General features: G+C 35.1%; 1 long non-coding RNA gene across 1 annotated transcript; it reads left to right on the forward strand.

The window, feature by feature from the left end:
- The first annotated feature begins 2,337 nt into the window (after positions 1-2,337).
- LOC125364980 lies at positions 2,338-13,680 on the forward strand. Its single transcript, XR_007213609.1, has 3 exons — positions 2,338-2,653; positions 13,482-13,483; positions 13,670-13,680. It is a non-coding gene; the product is annotated as an uncharacterized LOC125364980 (long non-coding RNA).
- Positions 13,681-17,774: the final 4,094 nt, after the last annotated feature.

The raw sequence follows: 17,774 nt of genomic DNA on the forward strand, positions 1-17,774 counted from the left end.
ATATATGTATATGTATATACGTATATATACATATATATATAACAAAAATAAACTTGTGAAGGGATATAAAGGAAAATTAAATGAGAATTCATACTGAAAAATTCCTATATTCTCGATAGCGAGTTCACCTACGTTTAAAATGATAGACTGTCTGTGAAAAAGCCTAGTAAGTGATTAACTGTTTTAGGATCATATTGTATCTACATGAAGAATATTCACAATAAAAGTGGTAAAACAGTTTTGATTTTATTCTCTCAGTTATTCTATGACATTTAGAAACTCAGATCTTTTTCTTCAATTAGTTGATGATATTTGGCAAGTTACTAGTTTGACAGCATGTTCTGGAAACAACTTGTAGGTAAATATTATTGTGTGATGAACTTGTTAGAGATTACTATTAGGACCTGTGCAAAAGATACATGAAAATAAGGTGATGCCATTATGTGTGTCATGGCTATGCAAAGTGCTTTGGAGCTGTAATTGCCTTGCAGTTGTGAAGAGTTGCACCACAGATAAGATCTTTTCAAAAAATTCATCCTTCATTGGATGTAGACTCTGTGGAAAGAACAATGGTCTAAATTCATACTTTAAGCATCAAAATGAATAGAGGCATAAATGAGAAAAGTGTTTTATACCAATCTTTCTCCAGGCTTACCCTACCTACACTGTGAGGCTTATGTTGTATTAGCCTGAATTAACATTATCACCATCTTAAAGGAGAGCATTTATTCTTACATCATGGGTATAAGTGATCATTGGAAGAGGGTAGCTGTTTAAAACAAATGAAAGAAGAATATACAATAAGAAACAGTGAGTTTTACTTGCTGGAAACAAGGACTCTAAATTACAGCTGAAAATGGAACTTGTCTAGGGACAGATGTTCATGTATTAAATACATCTTTATGAAAATACAAGTATGCTTTCCACTTAGGTTATTTCTTCAAAATTTGTATTTCGTTTGCCATTCCTTATCAGGACAAGAAGCTAATTTACTTTTAGTTCACTGTATGTCATTTTATGATATGAATTTCCTATTAATTATTTTGGTAACTGTCTGAAAAACATTTTCTTTCAGTATTTACCTAATACATACAGTTTTGCCTTGAGTAAGATTTTCATATATTTTAGGTGCTGTGGTTTGAACTTGGGACCTTTTGCTGACTCCACAGGTGCTTACTACTTGAGTAACATTCCCAGTTCCTTTATCACACTTCTTCAAACCTGAACATCTATAGGACCATAAACAGAAATTACCATAAGCAGAAATGTGAGGCATGAAATTTGTACTTTTATAAAAAATATATTTATTGTCATATTGTTAATTGAAAGAATGTTCTAATTTATACATCAAATAAAATTATTAAAATAGATTTGTCCTCTGTATTTTATAATATAACGTAGTTACAGTTTTCTGTTACCACCATGAGTTAAGAATAACCAGCTCAGAAACAGGAAAGCTTTATCTTGACTCAGTTTTGAAGAATTTGGTTCTTGATCTCTTGGTCTATTGCTTTTAGACGGGTAGTGAAATGTTACCTTACGGATCATGTGGCAGAAGGAAATGTTCAGTTCGTCATCCAGAAATCCAGAAGAGGCCATAATCCTACTACTTTCTCTGAGAGCAATTTCTCAACCCACACACATTTTACAAGGCCACAACTCTCAGAAGACCAAATTCAAATATTGCAAATCCAAGGACATGCTTTTAATATGTGCACCATAGGGAACATTCCAGGTTCAACCACTAAAAGTATTAAAAGTGATGCTTTAACACTTACACCTTAGCTTTTACCTGCACTGGAAAAACTCTGAAGCTTAGGGGCATTCTGAAACCAGGTACTGCCTTTGCCTCTAGGCTGCCTGTTTTAAAAGAGCATTTTTTTTTCTTCAGTCCCAGTTACTGCATGAAGACCTTTGAACTCAAATGACAATTTTAACTTAATGCAAGTATTACAAGTATTAGAATTACAAACACAAGAATTCAGACTTAGCATCTTTGCTCTTTCAATACATCCAAATTGCAAAATAGCACAGAAATCAAATTATATCATATAAATAAAATTTTGACCATTTATTTTTAAAAACTTTTCCAATTCCTAGTACCTCAAGGGGCAGTTTTAGAAATACCAATCAACTCATTCATTTTACCATCAGGTTTCCAGTGTTCATGGGAAAAGAGACAGGGAGAAGAAAGGCCTCCATTGGCCTGTCCTACAGAATGGCCCTATACCCATCTGACTTTTTAGAGCTTGATGAACTGCCTTGTTGCCAGCTTTCCCTCTTCCACCATGAATGGACTTCCCCTATGGCCTGTCCCACCATGAGTGGACTCCCCCCCAGGGCCTGTCCTACCACATGGACCTGCTAAGCTGCACCTTTGCCAGATCACCCCTCACTCCTGAGGATAGGCACATAGGCCTGTCCTAAGGTTGCCTGTCCTTTTCTCTTCATCTTTGAATGAGAAACCCAAGCAATTCTTTAACGGTGATAAACCTTTACACTCAAATTTCTGACATTTAGCCCCAAATTTTAACAGTGGAGGAAAATAAATTTCAAGTTCCCAATGCCTTTTGCTAAATCAGATAACTTGATGACAATGTAAACAGCCTTCAGCATTAAGATAAGGAATCTTTTCAACTGCAAATCAACTATAGTTCCTCTTTAGAACAATGCACTAATCCTTTAAGTACAAGTCCAAACTTAATGACCTTTGAGTTTAAACTTACCCATTTTTACATCATCCAGTGGCAAGAGGTATTTATGCCAATCTTACTCTTGCAATAACCAGCCAAGATTTAAGACAAAACTTTTAACAAATGACTTAATATTCTCCAGCTTCATTTACCAGGGCTTGTTAGTTTTAGCAAGACATTTTAGCAGACTAAATACTTTTCTGCTGAAGATAGCTGGAAGGGGGTTCCCTGGGCTAAGGCTCAGCCCACCTAGTACTTGACTCTAGTCTCTGCCCAATTTTGACTAGAGCATTTTACAGATAAATTGACCTTTAAATACCTTCAGTTGGAAGAAAATGGTTCCTTGAAGCTGATCTCTCTTCCCCATGGTCCTCCTGATCCTAGGGGACCTGGGGAACCTGTTTGTAACTTGATACCGGCAGAGGCCGCTTGTCCCATATCTTCCTGTAAAGTAAGTTAGATCACAACAAACACCTCCCTCCACTATGAGGACATTCAGAAGAGGTCAAGGGCATCCCTTGACAGCCTGGCCTTCGAGAGCTTTGCTGCATCCGGCTTCTCTCTATCTCAGGCCTACAGATGGTGCACCTTTCAGATTCACAGAGGTCCACTCAGTGCTTTCCCTAGCACTTTTGCAGATGGGCCTACCCAGTAGGTCCCCAGACAGTGCACTTTCCAGTGCACTCTTACAGACGGGCTCACTCAAGCAGCCCTACAGACAGCCTTTACAGATGGTGCACTTTCCAGTGCACCTTTAGGTGGGCCCACTCAGGTGGCTCCACAGATGGCCTTTCCAGACAGTGCACTTTCCAGCGCACTCTTACAGACGGGCCCACTTAGTTGGGCCCATAGATGGCCTTTACAGACACAGACACAGAAACAGATTGGTTGAACAAGCTCAGACATACACACCTACACCTGGGAGGTTTCTTTTCTTCACCGGGGCATCTTCCATCTTCCCCAAAAAAGAAGGTGGTTAAGGACTCTTCCTGGCCAATGCACAAGTGAACAAATAAGACAGAAGGAAATGAAAACAGAAAGAACAATAAAGGAAAAAAGAAACCTCTCATTTCTTTCGTTTCAATGAGTATTACCTTATATGGCCAAATACATATAGCTATGGTGTCTATATGATCCTCTCCTAAGAATCTCCTTGTTTGGTCTCACTGTGAATACCTAGATACCTCTAGAGTTTACCATCTCCAAGTATATCTATATTTCTTTTATCTTCCAGTGTCCAATGTGTTTACTTGTGGGTTTATAGGCACATTCTAGTTACCACAAATGAGAGAAATCATGCAGCTTTTCTTTCTCTGGTTCTGGCTTACTTCACTTAATATACTTTTTTAAGTCTTCTCATTTCCTTACGAATGGTACAATATCATTCTTTTTGATGGATGAGCAGGATTTCATTGTGTATCTTCTTTATTCATTCCTCCACTGAGAGGCATCTGGGTTGATTTCATATTTTGGCTATTGTAAACAATACTACAATGAACATGGTTGTACGGGTAGCCTTAGTGAGTCTTTATTTTTGTCCTATTGGGTATATACCCCAGAGTCTAATCTATAACATTTAGAAATAATTGTATTTCTTCTCAATTGATTTGATTCATTACCTTCTCTTTCCTAATTTTATGTCTTAATATAAAACATTTTAAACAACATCAGTATGTGTGTATACATTTTAAATCTGGCTTTCATGTTTATGCTAGACATTTAAATTAAATTATGTTATAGATTTAGACTCATATATATTTTTATTAATTTTCTCAAAGTGTGCATGGCTTTCTATTTATCATATAAAATAAGAGATGTCCTTTTTCCTGTTCTTGAAACCTTAAACATGCATCAGGAATGTCAAGTGATGTTAGATATTTATGTACTCTCTTTGAATAAACATTCTTCTAATTATTAAGGGAAATAAGCCAAATGTGCATGTCTCTTAATGGTCAAAAAAAGGAAAAATAAATGAATCTATTGAAAACTTTTTGATCAGGCAAAGCAAGGGTACGTATAGTCCCGATACCTCAGACTCTCAGCTAGGTGGATTGTTGATCCCAGCTTTTATACATTTTTTTTTTTTTTTGGTCAGTCCTGGGGCTTGAACTCAGGGCCTGAGCACTGTCCCTGACTTCTTTTTGCACAAGGCTAGCACTCTACCACTTGAGCCTTAGTGCCACTTCTGGACATTTTCTGTATATGTGGTACTGGGGAATCGAACCCAGGGCTTCATGTGTACAAGGCGAGCACTCTTTCCACTAGGCCATATTCCCAGCCCTGATTCCAGCTTTTGTAACATAGCAAGAACTCATCTCAAAAATTAATCAAAACATGATTATATTTTATGCTCACATGTGTAAGCTTTGGTATGTACAGTATTTTTAGTTCTGCAACATAATAAATAGGAAAGCAAACTTCCCATTTTGTATTTGTCTGTAAAGTCACAGAGCCAATTGCAATGATTCCTCTCTATAGCTGAATTAATAAATACAAATCATCATTTTCATTTGAATTTACAAATTTGCAAAAAATGCTGTAAATTGGTTAAATGAATTTTATTGAAAATAGTATTTTAAACCATTAATGACTAGTTTCAATTCCTACTTGAGGTTTTTCCAGGTTATATCGACTCCACTTATTTTTGTTTTGACATAGCATAGATAGAACTTATTTATTTTGTTTATTCGTTCATTTATTTAAAGGATTGCCAAGGAACATGACTAAGACTTGACATTTCATAATGGTTTTGAGTTTCTGTATATTTTTTGTAGTAAATCAAAGGTGATTACTAGTAAAAGTTACTTTAAAAATCACTGATGCAAACAGATAATTTGGAGCATTAAGAAATGATGTAAATTTTTGAATACCATTATTGACATATTCAGTATCAATCACAAGTTTTGTACGTTCATTTGATTAAGGTGGTGTTATAATCAAACTATTTAGTGCTTTAGATCTAATTCTAACCCATCTGGATAAACATAATTAGATGTTTTTAGCATAACATTTCAGCAGACATTTAACATTTTACTATTTCTTCTCTGAAACTGGCTTTAATAAAAATGAAAACTGTTTATATTCCTGTGATTATTTTTACTCATTAATAACACATCAGCTACCCTCTAGGAATTTCATTATATTTTAGCATTAAAGCATTTACTTCCTATAATATCAAATCACTTTAAAGCATTCCAGTTAACTGTAGGCATTTGCTCTTGTAATATGCCTTTAGAATATATTTAATCTTTAATTAGATTTATGTCATAAATAATGAGCCCGATAAAGAAGCCACAATATTTTATGCTGTCTTTGATGTCTATTTATTTGCTTGCTTTGGGAGATGCATATATATATATGTATATATATATATATATATATATATAATCTTTCTTTTTGTAGGTCCATTTCCATAAAGCAAACATACTATGATACAATCTTTTGTAAAAGCATATAAACAAAGCTAAAATTACTTTGTTGTATTATTTCAAATGTGGCCAGTTCATCATAGTATGGTTTAAAATTATCTGAGCTGACTAAAGTTTCATAGTCTTTCTTTCTACATTTGTACTTTCAAAGTCTGAACTAGCTGTAATATATTAATGATCTCTTAATCTGTATGTACCGTTCAAAGACCTGCTCAAAATCATACACCTTTATTTTGCATTCCTCCTTAGAAAACTCATTTTTTCTAACTATGGTAGTTTATTTGAGTACTTCTATCATAGCAGCTTATTGTTTTCATAAAATGATCTAAGTTACATCTTACATTTATACAGATAGATACACACAAAAACACGTGTTTGTGTGTGTGTACAGGATATGAGTATTTGTCAGTTCAGGGCAAGAGAATGGAATAAAACATCCATTGTTTTGACTCTGAACAGAAACATTAGAAATGTGGTGACAAACTATATTCTGAAGACGGGAGATAAAAACGAAGAAAGGTTTCAGGAGAATCATAGACATCAGAAATGAAAATGCATAAAACTTCAAGTTCAAACCAATCTGTCTGAGAAAACTGAGTTCCTAAACACAAAGCAAGGCTAAGATCTTTCACGTTAAGCCCTCATTACCAGTTGTAGAATAAATTCGTACTTCTATACGTCTTAAGGGTGGTATAGGGATTTGGTGAGTCAGAGATGGATTAAGAACTAGTGTGGACACACCAAATGGGTGGAGATTTAGATTTTTCACAGACACTGAACTACAGAAATACAGGATAAGGTGTGAGCATGACCCATTAGCAAACTTCAGGCAAAGGAGAAACATTCCTGAGCATATAATAGGTGGGGTGTTATATTGACGTAGTCTGAGGTGACCACAATGAGGACAGTCCCATGACTGTAGGCAGTACAGCCAGCTCCCATCTGGATTCTCAAAAAGAGGCCCCATCTTTCCCAATGTTGAAGCTGGGCAATCCCCACACACGAAGTCTTGTCAGTTAGAGAATTCACTTTTTGAAGATAATTAGCCTGGCAAGTTGTTGTTATAGCAACCTTCAGAGTCTGTATCCTCCATGCCTTCATGCAAAACCAAAATTATTGCTATAAGAGTTGCAATCAAAACAATCATTCCTGAAGTGGTGGTAGGAATTTCCAGCCCATGAAAAGGGTATCCTTCTAAGAACTACTGGTGATTTATGTTCGTGCTGCAGTGATCGACCGAAGTACTGCAAAGAACCAATCAGGAGGACACAACACAAACTGCAATAGACAGTCAAAGTGGAGCCCTGTGAGCCAAAGTTTGAAGAGGATGCTGGGCATGGAGGGGGATTGTTGGTATGAAATTTCTCATCTGTGAGAAACAAGATAGTTTTTCTTCTGCCTATTATTTCCTTCTACTTTTCTTTCTCCCTTTCTCAAATTATCCTTTCTTCTCTATTCCTATAGTGTAATCACTATGCAGTGTTCTTTCCTAGTATTATTTTCTATACCTTCTCTTCCTTTCATAGCACCCCTTTCCCCATCCTGATCTTGTACTACTAAAATTTCGATTGTTCATTTCTGTAAACTCTTGTTAAGCTACCTGATTTTCCTTTTTTTTTTGATTAATAAAAAGTCAATAATTGATTATTTATTGTTTTCTTTCACTTTAACATCTTTGTATAGCATAAATTCTGTGTTTCACTAGAACATACACTGAACAAAGATTTCTTATTTGTCTAGTCCTAAAATTTTTAGCACAGAGTATATAGCACACACTGATATTTACATTTTTAATTAAATAAACAAATATTGTGTTTTACTTACCTAAAATTTTTATTTATGTATCAAATCTACTTTTATAATATTTTATAGCTTTTCTAAAATTAGAGTCTAATCTTTTAAAGGAAGAGAATAAAGAGGGGGAAAAATTATTATATCATTTGAACTGAAACACTGTCTTTTAGATTTTCAGCAGGGACTTGGACGATTACAAGAGTTTTTCTTTGACTTTGTAAAAAGACATGTTAGAAATAATTATTTGTCTTTGATATGCTTGTCATTTAACATTACGTGGAGAGAATTTTTTTAATCAAAACAGTCATTCCTAGGTTAAACCATAGGGGTAAAATATCACCAATAAAAAAACCTTACACCTTATGGGTCAATCCTCAAGATTTATTAATAACTTTAACTTTAATTATATTTTAACCTCAGGAGAAATATGGATCAAAACTTTTGTGAAATAATTTTGCCAAATTTTGCAATCAATGTTCCAGTAAACTTTTTATTTACTGATAACATTGGTTAATTTCAGTGTACTAAGGTCATAATTACGGTTATTTAACATGTTTTTGTTTCTATAATTTTACATTTAACAGTACTAGTCCATTGTTTTTTAAAACAGGGATGGAAATCAGTCTTATGTATGGTATTTATGGAAATATCAGCTTAATCTGTAGTAGTTATCTAATTTCCATAAAATAAATACCACAAATTAATAGATTCAAACAGAATTTATTTTTGTCAGGTTTTGTAGGACATAGATTAGGCAGAACTTAACTATTTTTTTTCTGCTTATTGTTTTCATATGATCAAATGAAGATACTATCCAGGGTATGTTTTCATCTAGAGAATGAATTAAGAAAATATTTTCTTTCAAAGTACTTAGAGTTCCCTATAGTTTAGAAATCATGGAAACTTGCTTTTGTAAAGGCTTTTATAAGCAAAAAAATTCATTGTACAAATGGATATCATTGTTCTAAATAAACATGAGGTTAATATATTTTGGTCAAATTCACCCTTAACTCCTGTTTTGCTTCCTCCAATTTTTACCATTCTTGGTGTTTTACTAGTTTTACACATGCATAAAGTATTTGTATAATATCAATCCTTTACACTTTTTCTTTTCTCTCTCTTTTCTTTTTTTTTTTTTTTTTGAATTTTTTTTTTTTTTTTTTTTTTGGCCAGTCCTGGGCCTTGAACTCAGGGCCTGAGCACTGTCCCTGGCTTGCTTTTGCTCAAGGCTAGCACTCTGCCACTTGAGCCACAGCGCCACTTCTGGCCGTTTTCTGTATATGTGGTGCTGGGGAATCGAACCCAGGGCCTCATGTATATGAGGCAAGCACTCTTGCCACTAGGCCATATCCCCAGCCTTTTCTCTCTCTTTTCATTTGCTATCCCTGGAATACAAACTGTCTCCCTTTTATAATCATGTTTATTATTTTACTTTTTAAAAAATTATCTTTTAGTAGTTGTAGAAATGTGTTTCTATTTAACAAAACAGTTTTGAATACAATACGTATTGGTCAATATCACCCCTGTGAACATTTGTAGGCCATCTTTCCCCACCCATCCCTTCTTTCTTCTTAATTTTTTAGGATATACCTTGGATTTTCGACTGCATTTTCCCCATCTTCTTTTCTTCATTTGTCCATTACTTTCTCTATGACTCCACCCTATCCCTTCTGAGTACCCTCTACCTGGTGTTTTATTTTGCAAAAACATTCCCTTTCTAAGCAATTGCACTACTTGAATTCTCCCTTTAATCTACCAGTCTATGTATTTTTTGTAATTGAACATATGTAACAGTTGTGTTCCTGAGTTAGTCTCATCTCAATTAATAAGTTTTTAGTTTAGTTTTCTTATGCAAAGAAACATAATTTCATATTTTGTTACAACTGAAAAAATTCTCAGTGGTATGTGTATTCTACCTTTTCTTTATCATTGGGTACATAAACATGCTATATATTTCAGTTATTGTAAATATTCCTCAAGAAAGTATAAATGAGCATTGAATACTTGAAGAAATGTCCCATATTCTCTATTAAAGAAGACAGGCAAAACAATATTGATTCAACTTCATCAGTCAGAATGAAAATTGTTAAGAAAACAAAGCAAGAATGAACAGAAAAGGAAGAATCATATATGGTTGGTAGGAATGTAAATGACTACAATCATTTTGAAAATCAGTATGGAAGTCATGCAAAAAACTAAAAATAGAGCTTCCACATGTTTCTGCTATTTCATTTTTGAGCATATGTCCAAAGAAATGTAAATTCGGCTACACAAAAGATAACTGCTCAGCCATATTTATAGTAATTTGTGTTTACAAATTTTTACAGATTTACCATCATGACTTCAGGGAGTCTTCTAACTTCTTTAAAAAGGCTCATCTCATTAAATCCACCCAGAATAATCTACCTTTATTTACCCAATAAGCTGTTTAGAAAATTAATTATATTTATGTGCACAATCCTAAAGCCTTCCCCATGTTTTGCTAGATCCAGGAAAGTTCTAAGTTGTATGTATGTTCAAGAAAAGGGAATTTTAGAAGTGTATATCTTCGCAGTCCTGTCAATATTCAAAACCAAAAAGTGATATTATGATCCAGTGGTAGAATAATTCCTAAAACATATACACGGATCTGGGTTCAGACTCAAGTACTGCACAATATCAGCTTCAAAAGCAGAAAAACAAAGGTAGATTAGAAGAAAGAAAATACATTTCTGTGTGTGTATGTGTGTGTGTGTGTGTGTGTGTGTGTGTACTGTAAATTGAACAGTTTGGTAGGTATTGTATCATAATTCTTACTGATTGTCTGGTTAATATTATCATGAAATAAAAATAAACTCTGATGTGTAAGGCACGAGTGCATGGCTCACACCTGCAATTTTAGGTACTTAAGAGGGTAAGTTCTGAGGACTGTGGCCAAGGGAAGAATGTCCATGAGATTCTTACCACCAATTAAACAGCAAAAAAAACAGAAGTGACAATGGGTCTCAAAGTGGCAGAATGCTAGCCATGAGTGAAAAAGCTCAGGGACAACACCCAGGCCCTGAGTTTGATCCCCAAGATCAAAAGCAAGCAAACACACAAGCAAAACAAAAGAAATGCTAATACTCGGGAAAAAATAATTAAAAACTGACTTCCAATATTCCATTGCTGAAAGAAATAATCACAGTGAGTTAATATAGAGTTTCAGGTAACCATAAATTTTCATGTTATTTGACAAATCAAATGTCACATCTTTGCTTGATACTAGCTCTGTGGTAATCATATTAACATGGAACAAATCTCTCTGCTTCAAAATAATGGCAATAATAATACCAAAATAGAAGATAAAATATAAAGTCTGAAGTCCCAATTTCAAACCAAGTAGTGCGAAGAAGGAAGGAAAAGGAATATATATATGTGTGTGTACATATATACATATACATGCATATATGCACACACTCAGCTACATATATACATTATATATTTATGAATGAATGAGATGCAGTGTCAAACGTCAAACGGAAGGCACCTTTTGCTAGAAGTGCCGACTACTCATTTGAGTATCAAAAAGGCAATAAATCCAGGATCAAGAACAATATGTATTGCAGGTAGTAAACATCAATTTCAATTGAGAATGGTCACTACACTTTTTTGTTCCATGTTCCCAAATATGCACACGTATAGAATACAGTTAGACATTTGATTTATCTAGGGTCATTATTTTACAACAAGAACTGCTATAATTCCTAACAATAACAAATGAAATGTAAATATTCTTAATATTCCTTCAAATGCCTATGGATTACACATTACCTAGTTGTTGGGTACATGGAAAAAAATGGCATGTTATCTCTCATGATATATTCAGAAGTAACCGAATATATTAAATGCCCTAGCCTAGACTAAAACTTGGGAAAACTCTATTGAATATTTGATTTTCATAATCATAATATTATTTTGAATGAACCATAAGAATTACTACTTAGCATATATTTTAAAATTTTTATTGTCAAGGTGAAGTACAGAGGGCTTACAGTTATATATGTTAGGTAATGAGTCCATTTCTTGTCCAATTTGTCACCCCCTCACTCCTTTATCTCCCTCATTACCAACCTCCCCACCCCAAGTTGTACAGTTATTTACAATATATTTTCTTTTAAGTATAGCTGTTCTATTGGTTTGACTTTTACCCCTTTTATCACCATTTTAATGTTCCCTTACCCTTCCCCACTTCAGACATATATAAAATACCCATGCTACTTGTATCAAATATAGTGACAACAGGGCTCAATCATACAGAAGGTGAACAGAAGAAAAAAGAAAAAAAATCTTCTTATAGTACGTTGAAAATAATAAAAATCAATGATAAAACACTTGTTTCTATATATTGTTGATCATTTTTCTAAGTGTCATCTTATGTGATCACATGTACATAGCTATTCAATTACTATGATCATCTGCTAGGACTAGCCTAAACATATATTAATTATTACCAATAGACCATAGAATTTATGTTTCTTTGGGTCTGGCTCACTTCACTTAGTATGATTTGTATCTATGTTATTCCATTTTCTTACAAATGGCTCAATGTTATATTTGGGTAGAACCATACAATTCCATTAGATATATGTAGCACAATTTCTTGATCTATTCATCTCCTGAAGGGCATCTGGATTGGTTCCATATTTTAGCTATGGTAAATAATGTTGCAATGAACATAGTTGTGCAGGTAGCTTTAGTGTGGTCTTGCTTGTAATACTTTGGGCAAATTCCCAGAAGTGGGATTTCTGGGTCATAGGAGAGCTCTATGTTTAGCCTTTTGAAGAACCTCCACACTGCTTTCCAGAATGGTTGAACAAGGTTACACTCCCAGCAACAGTGTAATAGGGTTCCCTTTTGGCCATTTCCTCATCAGGATCTGTTGTTATTGGTTTTCTTGATAATGGACATTCTTACTGGGGTGAGGTGGAATCTGTATGTTGTTTTGACTTGCATTTCTTTTATTGCCAGGGATGTTGAACACTTTTTCATATATCTCTTGGCCATTTTCATTTCCTCTTTAAAGAAGTATCTGTTTAAGTCTTTAGCCCACTTATTAATGGGGCAGTTGTTTCTTTGAGGATTTGTTTTGGGGGACTGTAATTTTTTTGAATTCTATGTATATTTTTAGATATGAGGTCATTGTATGTTGTGTGGCCAGTAAAGATCTTCCAACCTGAGGGCTTTCTATTTATCTTGCAAGCTGTGTCCTTTGCCATGCAAAAGCTCTGAAGTTTCATGCAATCCCATTTGTCCAACCTTTTTTATATTGGTTGGGTTTCTGGGTCTTTATTAAGAAAGTTTCGTCCTGTGCCATGGAGACCAAGTGTTTCTCCTATCCCTTCCTTCAATGTTTTCAGGGTATCTGCTTTTATGTCGAGGTCCTTGAACCATTTGGAATTGATTCTGGTGCAGGCGGATATGGAAGGTTTAGCTTCAGTTTTTTTGTTTGTTTGTTTGTTTGTGTGTGTGTGTGTTTTGTTGTTGTTGTTGTTTGTTTCTTCCTTTTTTTTTTTCCTTTTCACAGGTGTTGAACCAATTTTGCCAGCAGTGTTTATTGATGAGATTGTCTTTCTTCCATCCATTTTTTTCTTGGTTCACTTATCAAAGATTAGATGACCAGAGGTCTGTGGGTTCATTTCCGGGTCTTCAGTTCTCTTCAATTGAATCTCCGGCCTGTTTTTGTGCCAATACTAATCTGTTTTTATTACTATCACTTTGTAATAGAATTTGAAGTTTGGTATTGCTATTCCTCCAGCATTGTTCTTCTTGCTAAGGACTGTTTACTGTGCATACTTAATAGTCTTCAAGATATTTCAAAGAGGGAGATCGGGAGAAGATGGCAGGGGAGCAACAGCACCATAGCCGAGCTTCCTCCAACAGGGCAGTTTTCCCACCCCAGAGAAACTTTTACCGCCAGAGAGACAGCTCAAATAAGTTCTAACAACAGTACAGGGATTCCGGCCAGGAAGGAAAAATCAACTTAACTTGTCTGAAAACACAGATTTGAGCTCCGGGCAGAGTCCCAACGCCATGCAAGTGCAGGTGCCAGCACCATGCTGCGCACCCTGTGCAGCTCAACGGAGACCAGGGAGAAATTCTCCAGACAGCAGCTTACATACAGACTGCAGGCTGAGCATGGACAGGCTGAAATCGCAGAGACAGGGTGAGTACTCGCACGAAAGACAGTCTCACTTGTGCCCAAAGAGCAGACCCTCCCCCAACCGCCAGAGCAAAGCGACATCTTTTTTTTTTGCAAGTCCTGGGGCTTGGACTCAGGGCCTGAGCACTGTCCCTGGCTTCTCTTTGCTCAAGGCTAGCACTCTGCCACTTGAGCCACAGCGCCACTTCTGGCCATTTTCTGTATATGTCAGAACTAAGGAAATGGAAAAAAACCCCATGCTCCTGGATTGGGAGGATTAATATAATAAAAATGGCAATACTGCCAAAGGCTATCTACAAATTCAATGCAATACCCATTAATATCCCAACACCATTTTTTAATGAAATAGAGGAAGCAATCCAGAAATTCATATGAAACAATAAAAGACCTAGAATAGCAAAAACAATCCTAAGCAGAAAGAACAGTGCTGGAGGAATTACAATACCCAACTTCAAGCTGTATTATAAAGCTATAGTAATAAAAACGGCTTGGTATTGGCACCGGAACAGACCTGAAGACCAATGGAACAGAATTGAAGACCCAGAAATGAACCCACAGAACTATACCTACTTAATCTTTGATAAAGGAGCTAAAACAATAGTTTGGAAGAAAGATAGCCTCTTTAACAAATGGAGCTGGCAAAACTGGTTCAACACATGCAACAAACTAAAACTAGACCCTTATATATCACCCTGCACCAAAATCAATTCCAAATGGATTAAAGACCTCAAAATCAAAACAGACACCCTGAAAACACTAAAGGAAGGAGTAGGAGACTTCCTTAACAAAGACCGAGAAAGGCTACAAATCAAATAAAGGTTGGACAAATGGGACTGCATCAAACTGCAGAGCTTCTGCACGGCAAAGGACATAGCTCACAAGATAAACAGAAAGCCCACAGATGTGGAGAAGATCTTTGCCGGCCTTCTATGGACCCCTCATCAAGTGGGCTAAAGACTTACAAAGAGACTTCTCTGATGAGGAAATGAGAATGGCCAAGAAACATATGTAAAAGTGCTCTACATCCCTGGCCATAAAAGAAATGCAAATCAAAACAACATTGAGATTCCATCTCACCCCAGTAAGAATGTCATATATCAAGAAAACCAACAATAACAATTGTTGGAGGGGATTTGGCCTAAAGGGAACCCTACTTCATTGTTGGTGGGAATGTAAACTGGTTCAGCCACTCTGGCAAGCAGTATGGAGAGTCCTCAGAAGGCTAAATATAGAACTCCCCTATGACCCAGCAGCTCCATTCTTGGGTATCTATCCAAAAGAACACAAACAAAATCACAGTAAAGCCACCAGCACAACAATGTTCATGGCAGCACAATTTGTCATAGCTAGAATCTGGAACCAACCCAGATGCCCCTCAGTAGACGAATGGATCAGGAAAATGTGGTACATATACACAATGGAATTTTATGCCTCTATCAGAAAGAATGACATTGCCCCATTTGTAAAGAAATGGAAGGACTTGGAAAAAAAATTATACTAAGTGAAGTGAGTCAGACCCAAAGAAACATGGACTCTATGGTCTCCCTTATTGGGAATAATTAGTACAGGTTTAGGCAAGTCACAGCAGAGGACCACAAGAGCCCAATAGCTATACCCTTATGAACACATAAGATGATGCTAAGTGAAATGAACTCCATGTGGAAACGATTGTTATATCACAGTTGTAACTACTTTCAATGTCCCATGTGTATCTGTAGCTGCTATTATTGATGGTGCTCTTGTGTCACCTTCCTGTGATTGTACATACACTATCTCTGTAATCTTATCTGAGTATATTGGAAACCATGTATACTGGTATTAGAACTAGGAAATTGAAAGGGAATACCAAAATTTAGAGACACAGGATAAAAAAAGAAAAACAACCACAAAAGCAATTCGTGCAAAACTGTTTGGTGTAACTGAACTTAACACCTCATGGGGGGAAAGGGAAAAGGGGAGGAGGAAGGGGGGGGTATGAGGGATGAGATAACAAACAGTACAAGTAATGTATCCAATGCCTAACGTATGAAACTGTAAACTTTCTGTACATCAGTTTGATAATAAAAATTTGAAACAAAAAGATATTTCAAAGAAAGTGATTGTACTATACTTTTGTGGCTAAGAATAATTAGCAAAAATGTCTTTGACAACTCATTCAAAAGATACTGAATGATGTCTACTAGGCACAGGAAATTTAATACAGCCATTTCTGCCCTCATAAATACATATTTGTAAGAAACCAATTATAGAAACTACCTTATTACTAAGTGATAGATAAAACCTATGATTACAGCCCCAGGAGAGAACTGCCTTTTTGCCCTGGCGTAAAGATAAAAAGAATTAGAGAGGATTGTTTCAGGGAGATAATTTCTTGATTTATCTTTTAAATGTTGCTTGCAACTGTAAGTTCTTCCCCAGTAAATTTATAGATTCAATCAATATAATACCTTCCCTCATTTTTGTAAGGTATCAAATTTGGTTGCATACCCATCTCTCTTGAATATGATCATAAGAATATCACACAATAAAATCATGATAGGTGATAAAAAATAACATTATGCATGACAATGCATTGTCACCTTCCTGATACCTTCAGGATTCAGGTTAGTTACCTGTTTTAACTATCTTTAAAACATATATTATTATTTTGGGGTAAAAGAATTGAATGACTACTAGGATGAGAGAAGGAACAGCTGAGAAACAGAAAATGCTGAGAAGTTTATGAACAGTGCCTGGCAATCCTTGGCCAATGACTTGGCAAAATGTGAATTGATCTTATTGGAAACTATTTTATTTGATTACTGTGTACATTTAATTTCACACATTTTTAATGGAATTTGACTAACATTGTGATTTATGCTTGCAAACAATTTTTTTATCTTTTAATTCTATTCATTAAACATGTTTTACAAAACTTGATAAGATGTTAATTTTAAACACACCAGAATATTTAAACATAAAAATGCAACCTTTTATCTGGGTGGGATATTAATCCTTTAGATTTGTAATGTTTCTTACAGCTTTTAAGAAAAAAAAAAGCAAGCTTTACTCTTCTTACACATCAGTATAAGAATGGTTTCTTTGTAATTTCTGTAGACTGAAATTCTTAACAACTTGGGATAACCATTTTACTGGTTGAGAGATATGACAATGGTCTGAAATCAATACCTGACTGTCTCCACTTCTTTCTACTTGAACCTCTGACTACTAGATGTCACATTGTTTGATTTTGTAGTTCAGAATCCAGAAACTTCTTAACATTTTCTGATAGAATTTCTAGCTTTGAGTTTTGTATTTAAAGAACCTTAAAGTACAACACTGTCAAAGTAGATTACATAACACAGTTTAATCCTTACAATAGGTTTACTACTGGCTAGAAGGAGATCATATATTTCATTATTCGACAATATGAAATAAATATTATATATATACAATCATATATGTACAATAATGTATACATATATTAAGTATACTTAACACACATTTTTCTTCATGTTAATGAGGTAAATTATTATGCTGAAGATTAGACACATAAAATTGCCTCTCACTAAAAGCATTAAAACACAATCCCATATCTAAGTGGATAACTGATGCTGGTGTGAAATATACACATTATAAAGTGGACTAGAGCACTCAGAAACACATGCTTCATTTATAAAACACTGACAAAAAGAGAAC

Source organism: Perognathus longimembris, chromosome 16 (genome assembly GCF_023159225.1).
Source record: "Perognathus longimembris pacificus isolate PPM17 chromosome 16, ASM2315922v1, whole genome shotgun sequence".
NCBI lineage: Eukaryota > Metazoa > Chordata > Mammalia > Rodentia > Heteromyidae > Perognathus > Perognathus longimembris.